We start from the raw sequence: 17,706 nt of genomic DNA, 5'->3' as shown, positions 1-17,706 counted from the left end.
GCTTGGAGAATTTTGAACATTACTTTACTAGCATGTGAGATGAGTGCAATTGTGCGGTAGTTTAAGCATTCTTTGGCATTGCATTTTTGGGGATTGGAATGAAAACAGACCTTTTCCAGTCCTGTGGCCACTGCTGAGTTTTCCAAATTTGCTGGCATATTGAGTGCAGCATTTTCACAGCATCATCTTTCAGGATTTGAAATAGCTCACCTGGAATTCCATCACCTCCACTAGCTTTGTTCACAAGGCCCACTTGACTTCACATTCCAGGATGTCTGGCTCTAGACATATCCTATCCTAGAATTATGAATAAGTATTCAATTCCATAAACTGAACAGGAAACAAAGTACTTAGTATTTTTCTATTACTTTACTGTTTACAAAGTGCTTTCATCTATAGACATGTGTGTATAGTATAAAGTAAGTAAAGCACACCTGTGACCCATACAGTAAATACCCTGCACAGATCAGGAAACTAAGACTGAGCGGTAAAGTGAAAAGTCAAGTGTTGGGTTGAACAAAAAGTTCGTTTGCGTTTTTCTCTAACATTGTACAGAAAACCCAAAAGACTTTTTGGCCAACCCCATATATTCAGAAAAACAAAGGAAAGAAAAGATTTATTCTCTACATTGACTTAGTTGGAGAGAAGTTACAAGATATTAAAAATCAGCACAAGTAACCAAACAACTACTCAAGTAGATGATACAAAGGATAATCTTCCACTAGTTTTCATTTTTAAAGTAGTACAGATTTATAATTTACATAAAGGCACCATATCTTGTTTCCTCATGGAAATACAAAAAAAATTAAAATTGGTTGGCTGGAAAATAAGTAAGTTAGCCCATAGTCTCTAAGACCCTAAACAGTTTGATTAACAACTATCAATGATTAAATGGTTGTTTAGCCAGAACAGAGGTGATATGTGTCATTTCCTTTGCTTCCTTCCAACAGTTTAATTCCATACAAAGGAAAAAAGTAAGGTTTTCCCATTCTTTCATTGTGTTTTCGACACCGTCATTCACTGAATGTACGTTTCCTGTCCCGAGTAAGGGGTTTGTGGACTGTGGGGAAAAACAACATCTTCAGCTCCACACATCTTGAACAAGTGTTGTTTGTAACAAACCAAAGGGCCTCAGGGGAGTTCTTTGAATTTTTGTTCAATCTAGAAAACATGATTTCATATTATTCTGAGACGATGGTCAAGCAGTGATCAACCAGGTCTTCGAAAATGTACTTCTTTTTTTTCTATAGTTGTTTCCCTCTCATCTTTGGATCTTATTTATCGTTATCTGAGATGTCTGTACTATTTATCTTTATTGTTTTATTGTGGTGGTGGTTTACTGCTAAGTCATGTCCAACTCTTGCGACCCCATGGACTATAGCGTGCCAGGCTCCTCTGCCCAAGGGGACTCTCTGGGCAAGAATACTGGAGTGGGTTGCCATTTCCTTCTCCAGGGGATCTTCCCAACCCAAGAATTGAACCCAGGTCTCCTGCATCACAGGCAGATTCTTCATCGACTGAGCTGTGAGGGAAGCCCTAGCCCTTATTGTTTTATCTTCACACATAAATCTAACTTTGCGTTTCCTTCGTCATATTTATTACTCTCATTCTCATCTCACCGTTTGTACGTTTTTGGACTTTGGATATATAACACCAAGCTTCCGTTGGTTGATAATGAGTGAGGTCTCCCCTATCACCGTATGTTTTATCTGTCAAGGACCTGCTGAGGTAAGAATGCAGCCAGCCAATGAGCAGGGCGAGGCTAGCTGTGAGCAGAGTAGATGCACTCCAGTCCAACCCATGAAAAGTCATACTTCTTACTTCATACTTCTGAAATCTTTGACTCCACTTTTAAATTGGAAATGTTGGTGGAAACACAGCTTCAATTTTAAAGGAGCCAAGAAGAAACGGAGGGTCTCCAGGACATTCTGAGTGCAAGTGTTCCCAGTTCCATCTCTGGATGTGGAGCTGCTTCTAATGCTTCCAGACCAGCTAGTAATGGGTCCTTTAGGGACCCTGGAATTCACAGGGCTCAGGGGGCTGTGGCCAAAGGGCAAAATATGCTCCAAACCAATGTCCTCAATTCTGTTGCCCTGCCAACCTCAGTGGCACCCAAAGTACACAGGATATTACCAATGTCACTAAATATAATGACTTAAAACATTTTATAATGACAAAACAATGCTTTTTTGTAAAAAATTCAAACAGAACAGTGGTTTGGAGAATGAAAGACAAAGTTCTACTTAACACAGCTCCTTCCCGCAGAGCAATTTACTGTTACGGGTGTGAGGGATCATACATATGTTATCTACTATGTGTATTTGCATACATGTGCACACACAGTCAGACACGACTGAGTGACTTCACTTTCACTTTCATGCATTGGAGAAGGAAATGGCAACCCACTCCAGTGTTCTTGCCTGGAGAATCCCAGGGACGGGGGAGCCTGGTGGGCTGCCGTCTATGGGTTACACAGTCGGACACGACTGAAGTGACTTAGCAGCAGCAGAAGCAGCACACACACACCACCTATTGTTTTTAAAAACCTAAATGGTATACCATCTATAATGCTCTGTGATTTAAATTTTTCATTTAATAATTCACTTTCAGTTCAGTTCAGTCGCTCAGTCACATCCAACTCGTTGCAACCCTATGAACTGCAGCACACCGGGCCTCCCTGTCCATTGCAAACTCCTGGATTTTACTTAAACTCATGTCCATTGAGTAAGTGATGCCATCCAATCATCTCATCCTCTGCTGTCCCCTTCTCCTCCTGCCCTCAATCTTTCCCAGTATCAGGGTCTTTTCAAACGAGTCAGTTCTTCGCATCAGGTGGCCAAAGTATTGGAGTTTCAGCTTCAACATCAGCCCTTCCAATGAAAATTCAGGACTGTTTTCCTTTAGGATGGACTGGTTGGATCTCCTTGCAGTCCAAGGGACTCTTAAGAGTCTTCTCCAACACCACAGTTCAAAAGCGTCAATTCTTCAGTGCTCAGCTTTCTTCACAGTCCAACTCTCACAGCCATACATGATACTGGAAAAACTGTATCTTTGACTAGACAGACCTTTGTTGGCAAAGTAATATCTCTGCTTTTTAATATGCTGTCTAGGTTGGTCATAACTTTTCTTCCAAGGAGTAAGCATCTTTTAATTTCATGGCTGCCGTCACCATCTAAAGTGATTTTGGAGCCCCCAGAAATAAAGTCTGTCACTGTTTCCACTGTTTCCCCATCTATTTGCCATGAAGTGATGGGACCAGATGCCATAATCTTAGTTTTCTGAATGTTGAGCTTTAAGCCAGCTTTTTCACTCTCCTCTTTCACTTCCATCAAGAGCCTCTTTAGTTCTTCTTTGCTTTCTGCTATAAGGGTGGTGTCATCTGCATATCTGAGGTTACTGATATTTCTCCCAGCAATCTTGATTCCAGCTTGTGCTTCATCCAGCCCAGCGTTTCTCATGATGTACTCTGCATGTAAGTTAAATAAGCAGGGTGACAATATACAGCCTTGACGTACTCCTTTCCCAATTTAGAACCAGTCTATCGTTCCATGTCCAGTTCTAACTGTTGCTTCCTGACCTGCATACAGATTTCTCAGGAGGCAGGTCAGGTGGTCTGGTATTCCCATCCCTTTCAGAATTTTCCACAGTTTGTTGTGATCAACATAGTAAAAGGCTTTGGCATAGTCAATAAAGCAGAAGTAGATACTTTTCTGGAACTCTCTTGCTTTTTTGATAATCCAGCAGATGTTGGCAGTTTGACCTCTGGTTCCTCTGCCTTTTCTAAATCCAGCTTGAACATCTGGAAGTTCACGGTTCACATACTGTTGAAGGCTGGCTTGGAGAATTTTGAGCATTACTTTACTAGCATATGAGATGAGTGCAATTGTGTGGTAGTTTGAGCATTCTTTGGCATTTGAGCTCATTTTATGCCATTACAGATAGACTGACTTCATTTTTGTCAGGAGCTGCATAATATTTCAGATGTACTACAACTTACAATCCTCTGTTGGTGGACATTTAGGTTATTTTCAGTGAGTTTTGCAAACAAAGGGACAAGAGATATCCTTGCACATAATTTTGTCCACATCTGCCAGGATTTCTTAAAATAGATTAAAAAAAAGAATCACTGGGCTACTGGATACTCGCCAAGGATAATCATACATATTTCAAGCTGAGAGAGGTCGTGCCAGTGTTGGGAGAGGCCTGGTCTCCACACTAGGGGTGTGTCAGTCCATTCGTGTTGCTTTAACAAAAATACCATAGACTGTGCAACTTAAACAATAAACAATTACATCTTACAGCTATGGAGGCTGAAAGCCCAAGATCAAGACACTGGCAGATTCAGTGTCTGGTGAGGGACCACTTCCTGGTTCATAGACAGCTGTCTGAGGTCCCTTTTTAACAGCATTAACCTCACTGATGTAGGCTCCACTCTCGTGATCTAATCATCTCCCAAAGACCCCACCTTCAAATACCATCACCTTTGTGGATTAGATTCCAAAACAGAAATTTGGGGAGCAGGACTGTCCCACAGACCACAGGACACTTCATATTCTTGGCTCTGTTAATTAAAAACCAGCAGCATCCTATATTGGAGAAGGAAATGGCAACCGACTCCAGTATTCTTGCCTGGAGAATCCCATGGACAGATGAGCCTGGCAGGCTACAGACCATGGGGTTGCAAGGGTCGGATACGACTTAGTGACTAGATCATGATCAGCATCCTATATTAGTTTCCAATTGCTGAAAAACCAATCACTGCGAACTTAGCATCCTAAAACAAATATCCACTTATTGATGTTATCACACAGATTCTGTAGCTCAGGAACCTGGGAACAGCTTGGCTGGGTGCTCCAGGCTCAGGGTCTCTCATGAGCCTGCAGTCAAGGTGTGAGCTGACTGAACTGGAGGGCCAGCTTCCAAGTTCACGCACATGGCCAGTTTGCAGGAGGCTTCAGCCCCTCGTCATATGAACCTCTTCCCAGAGCTGCTCACAGTAGGGTTTCCACAGATCAAGTGGAGAGAGAGACAGAAAGATAGAAAGGGAGGGGGAGGAAGGAGAGAGGAAACCCAAGACAGAGGCCGTGGTACTTTCCTAACCTTATCTCAGGATGACTGGCCCTCACTTTTTTTTTTTTAATTGGAGTACAATTGCTTTACAATGTTGTACTAATTTCTACTGGACAACAAAGTGAATCAGTTATGTGTATATATATCTCTCCTCCCTCTTGCACCCCCCTCCCACCAACCCTCAATTGATACAACCACTATGGAGAACAGTATGGAGGTTCCTTAAAGAACTAAAAATAGAGCTACCTTATGAGGCAGCAACCCTCTCCTGGACATTTACCCTGAGGAAACCATAATTCAAAAAGGCACATGCACCCCAATGCTCACTGCAGCCCTATTTACAATAGCCAGGACATGGAAGCAACCCAAGTATCTATCAATAGATGAATGGCCCTCACTTTTGAAGATGGTCACACAGATCGATCTTGCTGCGATATTGGGGAGGAGGTGCCTAGAGAGCTAGGGGTCTGTGGGGGCTAACTGGGAATCTGGTTACCATATACCTATCACCCCTGTGAGAGCAGAAACATCGCACACATACCCAAGCTCCGCTCCTCTTCCCAGTTAAGCACAACCAACCCATTTTATGGTGGGAAACTGAGGAGAGAGGAAGGGGGGACGTGCTGAGACTCTAGAGCTCATCAGTGGCAGGGCCCCTGCACTGTACCGCCTCATGCTAAATGCATTTGCAGACAATCTTTGGAAATCATTTGTGTTTTAGTTGTACTCCTCAGTTTTAAAAAAAGAAACAAATTATGGTAATAATTATGTATTTAAGTTAGCAGTAGATTTTTTTCCCCCTTGATTTCAGTATTTCTTCATCCTGAATAAAGTAAGCTTCCAATTTAAAACCCCTCTCCAATTTTTTCAAGTGTGGTTAAAACTCAGCTTGGTGCTATCGTTTTTCCAAACAGGAATTAAAACTGCTTTTTTTGTATGTCAAAGAACTGCTGATCTTGCAAAGAGCTCTTTAAGTGGGGTGGGAGAACTTAGGAAGATGTGAACAGTGCTGAAGAGTCCAGGTTTCACAGCTATTTCTCCTTTGATCCTCCTAACAATTCAGGAGGTGAGCTTTGTTGTTCCTTATTTGCCAGCAGGGGAAACTCATGCTCAGAAAGATCAAGCAACAGTGAAGTGACAGACCCGGGATGAAATCAGGTCTGCGTGAACTTAATCTCTGCTCCTGCATGCTTAGGACTGAACTCTTCAGACTAACAATGGCAACAACAACAATAACAACAAAAGAACAGAAATTAGTTCTTTAAGAAAGACTAAAAGAAGAAAGTCCAGAGAGACCCAAAAGGATTATCATCCTCAAAGATGAAGGAAATAATCACTTTACCCCCCAGGAATGGATTGTGTACCAAAGCCTTTCCCCCAAATTGATAATGAAATTTACAAAAAGATGTGATGAGTAAGTGACTCTGGGTTTTTGAACAGCTGTGGGGCAGGTGCACTATCTAGACACAAACCCAGCAGGACATCACATTGCAAAAATTTAGAACAAGCAACAACCTGGATACAGACTCTGAATCATCCTAAGTGCCAACGCCTGCCCTTAGTTTGATTGGTCCAGACCGCCCAGACCTCTGAGCCTTGCTTACCTAGTTTACCAGCATTTTGAGTTCCACATTTATCCTAGCCCTAAAACTGATAATAGCCACTATTACCGAACACCAACTATGTGTCAGGCAGCTTGAGGCATTTTAGCTACATAACTTCATTTAATCATCATAACACTTCTCTACAGATGAGAAAAACAAGTGATTGAACAAATTCCCAATGTTAAAGCTAGTGAGTCAGTCAGTCAGTCAGTTCAGTCGCTCAGTCGTGTCCGACTCTCCGCGACCCCATGAATCACAGCACGCCAGGCCTCCCTGTCCATCACCAACTCCCGGAGTACACTCAAACTCATGTCCACAGAGTCGGTGATGCCATCCAGCCATCTCATTCTCCGTCGTCCCCTTCTCCTCCCGCCCCCAACCTTTCCCAGCATCAGAGTCTTTTCCAGTGAGTCAACCCATCGCATGAGGTGGCCAAAGTATTGCAGCTTCAGCTTCAGCATCAGTCCCTCCAATGAACATCCAGGATTGATCTCCTCTAGAATGGACTGGTTGGATCTCCTTGCAGTATAAGGGACTCTCAAGAGTCTTCTCCAACACCACAGTTCAAAAGCATCAATTCTTCGGCGATCAGCTTTCTTCACAGTCCAACTCTCACATCCATACATGACCACGGGAAAAACCATCGCCTTGACTAGATGGACCTTGGTTGGCAAAGTAATGTCTCTGGTTTTTAATATACTATCAAGGTTGGTCATAACTTTCCTTCCAAGGAGCAAGTGTCTTTTAATTTCATGGCTGCAATCAGCATCTGCAGTGATTTTGGAGCCCCCAAAAATAAAGTCTGACACTGTTTCCACTGTTTTTCCATCTATTTCCCATGAAGTGATGGGACCAGATGCCATGATCTTTGTTTTCTGAATGTTGAGCTTCAAGCCAACCTTTTCACTCTCCTCTTTCACTTTCATCAAGAGGCTTTTGAGTTCCTCTTCACTTTCTGCCATAAGGGTAGTGTCATCTGCACATCTGAGGTTATTGATATTTCTCCCAGCAATCTTGATTCCAGCTTGTGCTTCTTCCAGCCCAGCGTTCCTCATGATGTACTCTGCATATAAGTTAAATAAGCAAGGTGACAATATACAGCCTTGACGTACTCCTTTTCCTATTTGGAACCAGTCTGTTGTTCCATATCCAGTTCTAACTGTTGCTTCCTGACGTGCATACAGGTTTCTCAAGAGGCAGGTCAGGTGGTCTGGGATTCCCATCTCTTTCAGAATGTTCCACAGTTTATTGTGATCGACACAGTCAAAGGCTTTGGCATAGTCAATGAAGCAGAAATAGATGTTTTTCTGAAACTCTCTTGCTTTCTCCATGATCCAGCGGATGTTGGCAATTTGATCTCTGGTGCCTCTGCCTTTTCTAAAACCTGCTTGAACATCTGGGAGTTCACGGTTCACATACTGCTGAAGCCTGGCTTGGAGAATTTTGAGCATGACTTTACTAGCATGTGAGATGAGTGCAATTGTGCGGTAGTTTGAGCGTTCTTTGGCATTGCCTTTCTTTGGGATTGGAATGAGAGCATCACTAAATTCTAAATCATCTGACTTCCACACCCATACTCCTTGTACACTGACTCCCATAAGGGCTTTGATGTGGAAAGGTTGACACAAACATTTTTTTGACAGTTGTTGTTCAGTTGCTAAGTCGTGTCCAACTCTTTGTGACTCTATGGACTGTAGCCCTGTAAGCACCTCTGTGTGCATGGGATTCTCCAGGCAAGAATACTGGAGTGGGTTGCCATGCCCTCCTACAGGGAATCTTCCTGATCCAGGTGTTGAACCCACATTTCCTTCACCTCCTGCATTATAGGAGGATTCTTTACCCAGTGAGCCACCTGGGAAGCCATTAGTGGGTATAGTGAACACTCAATGAATAAATGTTGTTATCTGATACTTTTGCCATCATATTTGAGATGCAGCATTAGATGGTCTCTTCTCAGTAATGGATAGGGGATATAAAACAAACTCTGTCAAGGAAGGATATCACCAGAGATATCATGACAATTACCCAAATGGTGGGAAGTATGCTCAAAATCAAAATAACAAAACAAGAGAAATCTAAACCATATAAATAGATTTTCTACTATTAACGCCAATAGCAGCAATTTTATTTCAGCAAAACAATACCATCTGTCATACAGAATGTCAATTTCTATTTTTTGAGTTTTGTAGTTCTGCTTGTACTTAATATGTTTTGATTTTATAATTGTAGAAGAGCTATAAATATAGGTTTATAGCTCATCTTAAATATTTCAATGTATGTATTATCAAAAGTCTTTCTGTTATAAATGATAAAAACCCAAACCAAGCTGTCTTCATTCTTCATATCCTGTCTGTAATCAGTGTCTTAGACTAAGATTTTATAGCCATCTCTTCCCCTATACCTCACAATGAAATTTAGGCATTGTCCAATATTCTGTCCTCAGTTCTCTTTTCTTTCATTTGGGGAATTCATCCACTCGTGCAGCTATGATTGTGAAATGACATCCTTAACCTCTGTATTACCATTCACTCTCTTCAGACCCACATTTCTTACTGCCTGATGGACCTCTCTACCTCCTGTTAAATGTAACACTAAGAAATTCTCCCTGACCACCTCTCCCCTTCTCTCTCTTTAAAGTAAGATATTTTAACTGGAATTAATTAAGGTCCTTGTCTTTCTTCTTGGGTTCCTCTCCAGCCTCCTTCCCCTTGCACAGATATATTGGAAAGCTATGGCATTTTGGATTCCAGCTAAGGGGAAGTTAGTTGACTTAGGGATACATCTTATTGGGTTTGGTGGGATCCCATGTGGTTCACAATCACTTAGGTGTATGGTTGCTATCAGCCCTCCTAGTGTAGGAATGGCTTCCAGGAATATTTCTTACTATACATTAGGCTGATTCACCCAGAAAGCATGTCTTAGTTTGAAAGTGTCCTACTGCACCAGGCCCTGAAAGCATACCGATGGTGAAAGAGAAACAAGTTTGAAATATGCAATCAGTTCTCAGTGAAGCCCAGTCAGAAAAGAAGACCTCTACTTCTGACTCCTAAAGAGTTAGCAGGATTCAACAACATGGCAAAGACCCTTTTAGATATAGTGCTTCTTTTTTTTCTTTTATGATGGAATCATGTGAAATAGAAAGATCATAAATTCTGTATTAGAAACTGTAATAGAACTACAAAGAGCAAGGGCATCTGTAACAACCCAGATATGAAAAAAGCTACCATATTTCCAGAAATAAAAATCTGTGAAATGAAATGAGATAATCTGCAAAACAAAATAATAAGAAAAATCTGTGAAGACTGTTTTGCCTTGTACAAGGTCTTATTTGATCTCTTTTGCATAAATAAAGAGACTATATTTCCCCCAGTTTTCAAATAAGACCCAAATAAGTTGTCCAAGCTTGAACTGGCACCTGACTTCCTCCTTTCTGACTGCACAGAAGGAACCTCTGCCCTTGGCCAGCTGGTCTACCAATCTGGCCTCGGCTCATCTTGTTAGCCCACAGTGGGGAAAGGGCCATCTCACATCCCTGTCTGCTGTCAGCACTGCTCTGCTCACCGCGACTGACTGTGCAGGGCACACAGATTGGAAGACAATCTGAATGATGCTGAAGTGCCAGGGGGCATGTCTGCTGCTTCCGGGGTCCTGCCAATCCACCGAGAGAGGCTTTCTTGACCTTGATGTGTTACCCTGTTTCTCATTGATAGGTGACTTCTGCTAGGAAGACTGTTTCTCCCAAGTTCTTATTTTAAAAGTATCTCTCCTACAACAAAGTGAAAGAATAGTACAAGAATAGCTGTATATGCCCAGCCCTGCCCTCGAGTCTGCTGTGTCCACACAGAGGAGGTGCTTGCCCCCCGACCATGCCCCACACAGCTGTCCCTCAGAAACAAGCAGTGGCTGTCCATCCACATCACCTCCATCCCCCTGCCCCCCATCCCCCATGATGATCACTGTACAATTTTTTTATTCACAAATTTGTGCCCCTTTCTCCTCCAGCCTTTACTTTGGGATTGGTAACTTATTTGTCTGGTTTCTTGGAGGCACCTCTGTGAGTTTGTCCTCAGGTAGTCTTCATGGATGTCTTTCAAAATATGGCTATTTTATATGATTTATCATGGAATTTGTTCTAATAAATCTCCTATCATGTGGCTTCCCTTCCTTCTATATGGGCTTCCCTGGTGGCTCAGATAGTGAAGAATCTGCCTGCAATGCAAGAGACCTGAGTTCAATCCCTGGATCAGAAAGATCCCCTGGAGGAGGAAATGGCAACCCACTTCAGTATTCTTGCCTGGAGAATTCCATGGACAGAGGAGCCTGGTGGGCAACAGTCTACGGGGTTGCAAAGAGACATGACTGAGCGACTAACACTATTACACTATTATCATGCAAAAAAATAAAAGAAAAAAGAATAGCTGTATACTTGTCTGCAGACTCAAACAGTCGTTAACATTTTGCCACATTTGCCCTCTCCCTCTCTCCTCACCCCTCCTTCTCCAGCTCCCTCTTCTCCCTCCCCCTTCCTCTTCCCCTTTCCCTTTTTCTCTCTCTTTCATTTGAAAATAAGCTGCAGACATTCGGGCATTTCACCCTTAAGTCTTACTGTCTTCTGCAAACAAAGACATTGGACTTCCTTGGTGGTCCAGTGGTTCAGAATCCGCCTGCCAATACAGGGGACACAGGTTCGATCCCTGGTCTGGGAAGATTCCACATGCAGCAGGGCAACTAGGCCCGTGTGCCACAACGGCTGAAGCCTGCTGCCCTAGAGCCTGCGCTCCACAATAAGAGAAGCCATCACAACGGAACGCCAAGCACTGCAGTGAAAGAGTAGCCCCCACTCGCCGCAACCAGAGAAAGCACGTGTGCAACAAGGAAGATCCAGCGCAGCCAGAAAGAAAGAGAGAAAACGATCTCAGTTCCTTTCCCCATGGCCACTGGCTGCTGAATGAGGTATGTTTTCACAGCTTTAACTGATGTTCCCCTTTGTCTTTAACAGCGGATCGAACTGGAACACCATGAGTGTCTACTGATACCTCCATTTCTCATACAGGATCACATTACCACTCCATATTTACCTCCATTCTGTGTTACTTCCCCCCCACTACAAAGAGAGCCTTCGGTCACCCCCACACAGTTAACACATTGACTCATTTCTGTATCCTACAACATGAACAAGAGGGGTTCACATGATGACCCCAATATTACTCTCAGTTACTAGCCTAATTCATCAACTTCTTGCAGGTCTTATCCCCTCAGAATATATTCCACTAGTCAGAGCGTGGGGCTTCCCTGGTGGCTCTGTGATAAAGAACCACCTGCCAATGCAGGAGACACGTGTTTGATTTCTGGGTCCGGAAGATCCCCTGGAGAAGGAAATGGCAACCCACTCCGGCATTCTTGCCTGGGGAATTCCGTGGACAGCCCATGGGGTCATAAAGAGCCAGACACGACTGAGCGACTGAGCAGGAGCACAAATCAGAACACAGGGTTCAAAAGTTACATGGAGTTCTTATCTGTGTTGTTACACCATCAGTTTGCTAACCACATAGATCCTTTTATTTATGTTCACATTTAGCTTCAAGGGTTTTTTAAAACTCCTCTCAGATTTAATTTAATTTTTTAAATACTTATAACCTCACAGAAGTGAAAACTATTGCTCTCATCTGTATTCCTTCCACTTCATTCACACCTATGCTCTGTAGGTAATCATCCTCATTTGTTTCTGGTTTACCTGTCCTATGATTCTGGTGGAAACAAGCAAACACACACATATTCATCTCCCCGCAAACTTTTTTTTTTTTTACATAAATGGTAACATGCTTTATATATTCTTTTCCACATTGCTTTTTCATTTAATGCTATAGCTTATAAATCCTTACACATCAGTTCATACAGATTCAGTCATTCTTTTTTATAGCTGCATAATACTCCATAGCATGACTGCTCCATGATGGATTCAACCAGTCTCTTATGGACAAGGACTTTGGTTGTGCTTTCAGGGTTTTGCTATTATAAAAAAAAATCCACAGTCAATAACGTTTTTTATTTGGCATTTTGCATCTGGGAGGTTGTTTCTTCAGAATAAATTAGTCTAAGCTGAATTGCTGGATCAAAGGGAATGCAGACCTTCTGACACCTTCATTTCAGTTTAGTGAGACCCACTGATGTTTGTTAAATGTTACAAAGTCCTCCTCCTTAGCTGTTAAGCTGCTTTGAACTCTTGCCAGCAATGCCTGAAAGTACCTCAATTCTCTGTGGAAACTGACATGTAAAGAAACATACCTGTTGCAGGTGCCTGAGAGTGGAGGGTTTATTCTGTGGGCTTTGTCATCACCAGAAAGCCTTCCTACCATGAGTCTTCTGAATTTGTATGTCAAATAAGACTGAAGTGAGACTTGCTGCCTGCAATAGAGGCTACAAAGAACAATAAAACCTTGGCATGATGGGTTAAACACACACGCATACACACACTTCTGACACATGCTACAACATAGATGAACCCTGAAAAAACTATGGCAAGTGAAATAAGCCAGACACAGAAAGATAAATACATATGATTTTACCATGTAAGGTTCTTAGAATAGTCAAATGCATAGAGATAGACAGTAGAATGGTGTTACCAGGGGCTGGGGGATGAGGAATATGGAGTTTTACTTAATGAGCACAGAGTTTTCACTTGAAAAGATGGAAAAATTCTGGAGATAAATAGTTGTGATGGTTGTACAACAATATGAATGTACTTAATGCTGCTGCTGCTGCTGCTAAGTCACTTCAGTCGTGTCCGACTCTGTGTGACCCCATAGATGGAAGCCCACCAGGCTCCCCCATCCCTGGGATTCTCCAGGCAAGAACACTGGAGTGGGCTGCCATTTCCTTCTCCAATGTGTGAAAGCGAAAAGTGCAAGTGAAGTCGCTCAGTCGTGTCCGACCCTTAGCAACCCCACGGACTGCAGCCTACCAGGCTCCTCCATCCATGGGATTTTCTAGGCAAGAGTACTGGAGTGGCTTGCATTGCCTTCTCCGGTACTTAATGCTAATGAAAGTGAAAGTTGCTCAGTCATGTTCAACTCTTTGCCATCCCATGGAATTCTCCAGGCCAGAATACTAGACTGGGTTACCTTTCCCTTATCCAGTGGATCTTCCCAACCCAGGAATTGAACCCAAGTCCCCCAAACTGCAGGTAGATTCTTTACCAGCTGAGTCACCATGGCAGCCCAGGGAATGCTACTGAACCAGGTATATAAAAATGGTTAAGATGACAACTTTCATGTTATGTATTTTTTAAAACATAATTAAAAAATAAAAGAAACAGAAAACTTTTAAAATTCCTGTCACACAATAGGGACCTCCGCTTGAGTTCAGATTGTAACCTTGTCCTGTGGTGGGATATATCTGGGCAGATTTGGGGAAATGTTGGGGTGGCCTGAAAGAATTTTACTTGCAAGAGGACTGGGAACTCATTGAAAAGGAAGAAAGACCCAGGCACCTGGGAGCTGATCAGAAACAAAGTCTGGCTCTGAACAGGAAAGAGCAATCTTCCAGTTCCGGGAGGGGCCCATAAAGCATACTCTCCCCTTCAGTCTTTGAGTACACCTTCCCTTTAGCATCTTTATAACCCTTCCTGCAATTATAGCGAAAGATGTGTTTAATGCCTGTTGCTGCCACACACTCCAAACCGCATGAGCACACCTGTGTTAGTCCACACCAGCTCCTATAACAGAACACCATAAACTGGGATCCTATAAACAACAGGTAGTTACTTCTCACAGTTCTAGAGGCTGGGAAATCCAAGGTCAAGACATCTGCAAATGCACAAACTCCCTGACTTAAGTAGTATCAAAAGTCACAGTAATCAAAATAGTATGATACTGGCACAAAACAGACACGTGGATCTGTGGAGGAGACTAGAGAGCCCAGAAATAAATCCATGCATTTGTGGTCAACTAATCTATGACAAAGGAGGCAAGAATACACAATGCAAAAAAGAGTCTCTTCAATAAGTGTTGCTGGGAAAACTGGACAGCTGCATGTAAAGGAATGAAATTAGAACACTGTCTATACCATACACAAAAATAAACTCAAAATGGATTAAAGACCTACAATGTAAGACTGGATACTATAAAACTCCTAGAAGAAAACACAGACAGAACACTCTTTGACTCAAATCACAGCAGTATCTTTTAAGATCTATCTCTTAAACTTTAGAAAATAAAAGCAAAAATAAGCAAATGGGACCCAATTAAACTTAAAAACTCTTGCCCAGCAAAGGAAACCACTAACAAAACAAAAAGACAACCTACTGAATGGGAGAAAATATTTGCAAATGATAAGTGATTCAATATCAAACATAGGAGCCTGGTAGGCTACAGTCCATGGGGTCGCAAAGAGTTAGACACAACTGAGCGACTATACTTTCAATTTTCACTTTCATCAAACATATATAAGCAGTTCATATAAATCAACATAAAAAAAACCCCAAACAATTCAATTTAAAAATGGGAAGAAAAAAAAATTTTTAGTGGGCAGAACTGAATAGACATTTTCCTAAAGAGGAAATGCAGATAGCCAACAGACACATGAAAAGATGCTCAACATGGCTAATCATCAGGGAAATGCAAATCAAAACCACCATGAGATATGAGATGTTAGTCCATATCTGTCAGAATGGCTATTATCAAAAAGGACACAAATAACAAATATTGGAGAGTAAAGGGAACTCTCATACACTTTTGATGGAAATGTAAATTGGAGCAGCCACTGTGGAAAACAGTAAGACTTCTTTAAAAGCTAAAAATAGAACTACCATATGTAGTAGTGTTAGTCACACAGTCATGTCTGACTCTTTGCGACCCCATGGACTGTAGCCCACAAGGCTCCTCTGTCCATGGAATTCTTCAGGCAAGAATACTGGAGTGGGTTGCCATTTCTTCTTCCAGGGGGTCTTCCGGGCCCAGGGATCAAACTTGGGTCACCTGCACTTCAGGCAGATTCTTTACTATCTGAGCCACCAGAGAAGTCCAAAATGGGGCTTGAACCCATGACCCTGAGATTAAGAGTCTCATGCTCTACTGACTGAACTAGCCAGGCAGCTGCTAAAGTGAAATTCGCTCAGTTGTGTCCAACTCTTTACAACCCTATGGACTATACAGCCCATGGAATTCTCCAGGCCAGAATACTAGAGTGGGTAGCCTTTCCTTCCTCCAGGGGATCTTCCCAACCCAGGGATCGAACCCACGTCTCCCGCTTTGCAGGTAGATTCTTTACCAGCGGAGCCACCAGAAAAGCCCTAGAACTACCATATGACCCAGCAATTTTACTCCTGGGTATATATCTGAAAAAAAAAATTTAAAAAGACATGTACCCAATGTTCATAGCAACATTATTTACAATTGCCAAGGTATAGAAGTAATCTAAGTGTCCATCAATAAGTGAGTGGTTAAAGAGTATGTTTACTTAAATTACTTAAAAAAATTTTAAGGCAGTGGTAAGTAAGGACTCACTTTCTTCTGTGGGAGAGGGCAAGGGTGGGATGATTTGGGAGAATGGCATTGAAACATGTATATTATCATATGTGAAATGAATTACCAGTCCAGGTTTGACGCATGATATAGGATGCTCAGGGCTAGTGCACGGGGATGACCCAGAGGGAGGATAATGGGAGGAGGGAGGTGGGTGGGGGGATTCAGGAATGAGAACTCATGTACACCCAGGGCAGATTCATGTCAATGTATGGCAAAACCAACCAACATAATATTGTAAAATAATTAGCCTCCAATAAAAAAAATAAAAGAGTAGCAACTGGAAAAAAGAAAAAAGGACTCACTTTCTTATTTATAGACAGCTGTCTGCTTGCTGTGTCCTCACAAGGTGGAAGGGGTAAGGGAGTTCTCTGGGGTCGCTATAAAGACACTAATCCGTGACCTAATCACCTCCCAGAGGCCACACCATCACCCTGAAGGTCAAGATTTCAACATGTAAATTGTGGAAGGGAGGCGGAGGCACACTCAGCTCACAGGCAGGACCATGATTATTTTATTCATGGCTCTGTCCCCCCACCACCCAGCTGACTCCCACCGTCAGTAGTACTAATACCTGCCCGCTCCCTCTTTAAGGGAGTGAAGGGATTCAGAACACTGTGTGGCAGTGGGGAGCATCCCTGCTCCTGCCCACTTCTGGGGATGCACACGTGGGTCCTGGGCTCACAAGCTGCTGCTGCTGCTAAGTCGCTTCAGTCGTGTCCGACTCTGTGCCACCCCATAGACAGCAGCCCACCAGGCTCCCCGTCCCTGGGACTCTCCAGGCAAGAACACTGGAGTGGGTTGCCATTTCCTTCTCCAATGCATGAAAGGAAAAGTGAAAGTGAAGTTGCTCAGTCGTGTCCGACTTTTAGCGACCCCATGGACTGCAGCCTACCAGGCTCCTCCGTCCATGGGATTCTCCAGGCGAGAGTACTGGAGTGGGTTGCCGTTGCCTTCTCCAGGCTCACAGGAGACTACGAATAAAAGAACTGTCACTGTGAACTCTGTCAAACTCTGGGGCATGAGCAACACCACTTGGGCTCTTTAGAGAGCATGGCAGGTGGATGAGGACCTTTGGGATGGGCTTGAGTCTCAGGATCGAGAGTTCACAGCAGCACTATCACCTGCCAATGGAACATGGCAAACCACACCTTGACTTTTCTGCTTTCTTTCCAATCCAACCTCAAAATATCCTAACCATCTCAGAGCTTCAAAATGGTCTTTCTCTCTTTTTCTATATTAATGTTTTAGAGCCACGTGGATCAAGTTCATGAAATGTAAGTTGATTGGATTTTGTTACGATTAATATAATTTCTGAGATATTTTTGCAAGAGGAGCACTTTTCCATCCTGCTCCTCTCTCTCTTTCTCGGCTTCTCAGCTTCTGGTTCATATTAGCACCAATGGATCTACTCCTCAACTTTAAACGTGGCCAGCTCTTCCTGTTTACCACAGTTGCACCGGAGGCTGTTCCCACTTACCGCAGCTGCACTGGAGGCTGCAAGGATGGTT

At 42.8% G+C, this 17,706-nt stretch overlaps 1 protein-coding gene and 1 non-coding gene across 2 annotated transcripts in view; both read right to left on the bottom strand.

Annotated features, from left to right (window-relative positions):
* USP6NL (USP6 N-terminal like) overlaps positions 1–17,706 on the bottom strand; it is a 217,159-nt gene that overhangs the window by 179,574 nt on the left and 19,879 nt on the right. The gene's annotated exons all lie outside the window — the stretch shown is intronic.
* On the bottom strand, positions 15,692–15,764 carry TRNAK-CUU (transfer RNA lysine (anticodon CUU)). Its single transcript has one exon. It is a non-coding gene; the product is annotated as a tRNA-Lys (tRNA).

This window comes from Moschus berezovskii, chromosome 15 (genome assembly GCF_049115385.1).
Source record: "Moschus berezovskii isolate FMDL1 chromosome 15, NW_MosBer_1.0, whole genome shotgun sequence".
Lineage (NCBI taxonomy): Eukaryota > Metazoa > Chordata > Mammalia > Artiodactyla > Moschidae > Moschus > Moschus berezovskii.
Note: the sequence above shows the minus strand (reverse complement) of the source record. Positions and strands in the feature narration are given on the sequence as shown.